Source organism: Nycticebus coucang, chromosome X (assembly GCF_027406575.1).
Source record: "Nycticebus coucang isolate mNycCou1 chromosome X, mNycCou1.pri, whole genome shotgun sequence".
In the NCBI taxonomy this organism is placed as follows: Eukaryota; Metazoa; Chordata; class Mammalia; order Primates; family Lorisidae; genus Nycticebus; species Nycticebus coucang.
Window position 1 is genome coordinate 42,086,251 of NC_069804.1, and position 5,318 is coordinate 42,091,568.

Sequence of the window (5,318 nt, forward strand, 5' to 3'; positions counted from 1 at the left end):
CTATGTAACTATATTCTTCCCTAACTACATTTCACTTGGTGATTTTACATCTATTGATGATTCTTGGCTGAATTGATTATTACAATGGTGATTGCAAAATGCTTTTCTAACAATCCTACATTAATTAGTTGACATCATTTTGTAAACAACTTTCCCTTCTCCTCTTCCCTGCCCCTTAATATTTTTGAGTAGTGTTGGTTTGAATTCTTTATTTAATGTGTTATAATCTGTTCCAGTTATTATTCATTTTGATACTAAAAATCGTCCCATATTTAGCAAATAGGAGCCTTTTCAAGTTGACGTCTAGCTTCTTTCTGGCATGACCACATTAGTCTTTGAGTGTATTAAGTCTTCAACGTCATCAATAGATTCTTTTTTTTTTTATTATATCAATAGATTCTTAAAAACTGATTTTAAACAAAATGATACACAGCAGATCCTTAAATAACATCATTTTGTTCAATGTTGTTTTGTTATAACATTGATGAGAAAAAAATTGGTTTCACAATACTGCATTTCAATTAAAGTTACAGTTTCCAAGAACCTATCAATGACATTAAGTGAGGACTTACTATACTTTTGTATTCTGTGGCACAAACAACCTGTAATCATCTACTTCTCCAAAGAGCCCTGGTTCTTTCTAGTCAGATATAATCTCTACAAACTAAGATCTAGACACTACATGTGCTTATTGGTTGCTATCAATGTATTATCCACAGATATTTTAAACAGAAAAGAAATACCATTGAAAAGGGTCATTTCAGATGGACCATGTAAGGCTGAATTAAACAAGAATGTAAAAGATATGGGAAGAAGAAAAAGAAGAATTATTTTAGAAAGCAAGTAATAATTCTTTATTTTTTAACCAGTCATCTTTTATTTGGAGGTAAATTCTCACTAGGATATGAAAGGATTCAATAATGATCAAATTCCTCACAGAAGGTGCCAGGCCAAGGAGGTCAAGGAAGTCAACGTCAGGAGTGTAGAGTGTATCCCTTCTCAGGCCCCTTTTCAGTGGTACTTGCATAGCCACTCATGTCTGAGTTCCTTGTAAGAAAGACAGCAGCTGAAAAGCACATAAACTGCCAGCACCATACAAACTCCAGTGATGCTCCTTGTACTTTGTAATACCGGTAGTAACCTCTTTGAAAGGCTCCAACAATGCCATTATGCATGAAATCCCATATCAAAATCCAACTTTGGCCGGGCACAGTGGCTCGCGCCTGTAATTCCAGCACTTGGGAGGCTAAGGCGGGCAGACTGCCTGAGCTGACAGGTTCAAGACTAGCCTGAGCAAGTGCAAGACCCTGTCTTTAAAAATAGCTGGGTGTGGGTGGTGCCTGTAGCTCAAAGGAATAGGGCGCCAGCCCCATATCCGGAGGTGATGGGTTCAAACCTGGCCCCGGCCAAAAACTGCAAAAAATAAAAAAATAAATAAATAAATAGCTGGGTGTTGTGGCAGGCACCTGTACTCCCACCTACTTGGGAGGCTGAGGCAAGAGAATTGCCTTTTCTTTTCTTCTTCTTTTTTTTAACAATGTGCTGATTTTATAGACCATTTTAAATATTTTCATCAAAAACTGGTTAACATAGCCTTCACTGCATTTTCTTAGTTATTGTGTTAAGAGATTTATATTCTACACTTAATAAATTTAACATGTGGGTGGTGCCTGTGGCTCAGTGGGTAGGGCACTGGCCCTGTATACTGAGGGTGGTGGGTTCAATTCCGGCCCCGGCCAAACTGCAACAACAAAAAAATAGCCAGGTATTGTGGCAGGTGCCTGTAGTCCCAGCTACTCGGGAGGCTGAGGCAAGAGAATCGCCTAAGCCCAGGAGTTGGAGGTTGCTGTGAGCTGTGTGATGCCACAGCACTCTACCGAGGGCGAAAAAGTAAAACTCTGTCTCTACAAATAAATAAATAAATAAATAAATTTAACACGTACCCTTATAAAATGCACCGTAGATGTGGTCCCACCAATTACTCTCCCTCCACTAATCCTCCCCCCTTCCCTCCCCTCTTCCCTCCCCTCTCTCTCCTCTTTCCCCTTCTTCTTGGGCTATATTTGGGTTATGGCTTTCATATGAAAGCTATAAATTGCTTTCATAGTAGGACTGAATACATTGGATACTTTTTCTTCCATTCTTGAGATACTTTACTACGAAGAATATGTTCCAGCTCCATCCATGTAAACATGAAAGAGGTAAAGTCTCCATCTTTCTTTAAGGCTGCATACTATTCCATGGTGTACATGTACCACTATTTATTAATCCATTCATGGGTCGATGGGCACTTGGACTTCTTCCATGACTTAGCAATTATAAATTGGGCTGCAATAAACATTCTGGTGCAAATATCTTTGTTATAAAGTGATTTTGGTGTTCTGGATATATACCTAGTAGAGGAATTGAAGGATTGAATGGCAGTTCTATTTTTAAATCCCTAAGTGATCTCCAAACATCTTTCCAAAAGGAACATATTAGTTTGCATTCCCACCAGCAGTGTAGAAGTGTTCCCTTTTCTCCACATCCACTCCAACATCTCTGATTTTGGGATTTTGTAACGTGGGCTAATCTTACGGGGGTTAGGTGATATCTCAAAGTGGTTTTGATTTGCATTTCTCTGATGATTAAGTATGATGAGCATTTTTTCATGTGTTTGTAGATCGTGCGCCTGTCTTCTTCAGAGAAGTTTCTCTTCAAGTCCCTTGCCCAGCCTGCGATGTGATCACTTGTTCTTTTCTTGCTTATACGTTTGAGTTCTCTGTGGATTCTCCTTTGTCAGAGACATAACCTGCAAATACCTTCTCCTATTCTGAGGACTGTTTGCGGAGGCTTTTTAGTTTGATCAGATCCTAGTAATGTATTTTTGGTGTTGCTTCAATTGCCCGGGGGTGAGGGGGGTGTCTTCCTCACAAAGTATTTGTGAGAGCTAGGACTGGTATCTGTACCTTTCCCCCTGGAGCTTTGCCAAGGACCCATACAGTGCTACGGCGTGAGACACTGGGGACCTGCTTGGTGTGGTGGGGCTAAGTGACTCTGTCTTGTTTTCATGTGGTCTCTGTCCAATCCTAGTGAATCACTAACACTGCATTGAAGTCTCAGCTGTGGAGAAATACCAGCAACTAAGTCACCCCACCCCCCACAGGCAACAACTGGAAAAGGAAAATCAAACCTTCCCACAACCATACTCCCAGGGTACCACTTTGGATAGTCCTCGGGTGATTGGCCCAGGTCAAGAGTTCCAAATCAATTGTCGCAGTCTGCACCCCAGTCTCAAGTGGGAGAGTTCAAATGGTCTCTGCAACTAGATAGCAGGGGTCCACTGCATATTCGAGTATGACTCGCTCCAGTGTTCTGTGGAGTCAGAAGGACCCACCCAGCAAATGAATTAGTCCAGGAAGGTTGATGCCTCCTCCTCCACCTTACACCTCTGTCACACCCAGTTACTGATAACCCCACAGGCCTATGACCCAGTTCCCTCCAATGAGCAGATGATCTAGGGGTTTGCACCTGCCTAAGTCACAAGGAGATCTATGTCTCCTCAGCCAGACTGCCACACTCTGCCACTAGCCAGTGGGGGGAGCTGAAGCCTGACAACCTTGGGTACTTAATGGAAGCTAGGGTGATTCCCTCAGTTCCAGCCCCAGACTGATATTGCTGCCAGTTACAATCTCGCAGAATTTGTGTTTCTGTCCCGGCTATATTCCCCTGTGGGCCAGGCGCTGTTTGCGTTCACAGAAGCTGTGACTCGGCGCCACCCTGTGCTGCTGCCATTGCACCAATTCTCACAGAGCTGGCATCTCTGTCTCTGCTGTACTCTGAGTTGGGGCAGGTGTGGTTAGAGCTCACACTCAGCTCTAGTTCCTGCCTCTCCCAGTGCTGGTGCTGTTGCCCGCCTGCTTTTGTCTCAGCTATGTTCCCCTGGGGGCTGGGTGCTTCTTAGGCTCACTAAAGCAGCACTTCTGATTCAGCTCTGCCCTGGGAGTATGCCGTCTCTGTCTCTGTGCGTGTGTATTCTAGTGTCTGTCCCCAATGCACCCCACCTCAGGCATACCTTTTACTCATGGTGCCTGCGTTTCCATCCCAGATCTATTCCACCAGTGGCTGCCACCAGAATAGAGGCCTGGCTTTCTCTGGTTGCCAAGAGAGGTGGGAGTGTCTCTCCAAAATATCCCCAGGGGTGTGAGCCCTGTTGTTGCTGTTGCTGCTACTGCTGCTCTGTGCCACCGGGCACCTCTTCTCCCTCTCCCGTATGGCTCCCTTGGTCCACAGTCCTTTCTTTACCCCCATGCCACAGAATCAGCACAAACCTGCCACAGCCCACACCTTGTCCACACCTCTCAAGAAAATGCCCAAGAATCTGGACTCCATGGGGGACAGACTTCCAGACCTCAGGGTGAGAGTGGAGGGGAGTGCTGGGAGTTCAGAATTGCAGGTAGAGAATATATACAGTTTTAAGCCTGGCAGGAGAGTGCCATGGCACACTAGTGGGTCCTCTCTGGGGAAGAAGTTCTGGTTTTTAGAGGGTCTCTCCTGTGGGATAAAATAGGAGGATATCAGAACTCTGCTCGCTTATTTGTGGAAAGTATATTGCAAGCCGTTCTTATGAGGGAGGGGACTCCCGTCCACTTGGCGTTGGATTTTGTACCTATTGTTTGTTTCCTTGGGGGGTCTCAGCTCGCCTCAGCAGGGTTGATGTGCATTCTACAACCTTCTCTCTTGGCTCAGTTCCAAACCATCAGCTTACTTGCTAAATTTCTGTCCTTTAACTCTCCTTCTGGACAGGAGCCTCTTTGGAAAGCTGGCTCCAGTCGGCAATCTTGCCTCTGCCTCAAGACTCTCTGGAGTCTGAGGTTGCTGTGAGCTATGACGCTACAGCACTGTACCATGGGTGACAAAGTGAGACTCTGTCTCAAAAAAGCAAAAAAAAAAAAAAAAAAAATCCAACTTGGCAGCTCCCCTAGTTTGACATCCATGAGTTTCTTCTCCTTCACTGACACTCCTGATGCCATCTTGAAGCTTTGGTGTCTGCTCACAGGTAATAATTCTAATAATGGTTTTCATTTGTGTAAGATGACCTAAATGCATGTCACCTGATAATGTCAAAATTGGCACAGATAGATATCATCAGCATGGTAATATATATTTTCCACATACAATTGAGAATGTGATTTGTATCATTGAACATAGATTTTTAAACCCCAAATGTATTTATAATAATAAAAATTTCTGCCTAGGTTTGTAATCTCATTTGCACTTAGAACATTTTTAAGGTTCTAGGGTCATTAAATCTGAAATGTAGAGCCGAGTGCGGTGGC

General features: G+C 43.7%; 1 pseudogene; it reads right to left on the reverse strand.

The window, feature by feature from the left end:
• Positions 1–1,011: 1,011 nt before the first annotated feature.
• LOC128578516 (ATP synthase subunit f, mitochondrial-like) lies at positions 1,012–5,012 on the reverse strand (annotated as a pseudogene).
• Positions 5,013–5,318: the final 306 nt, after the last annotated feature.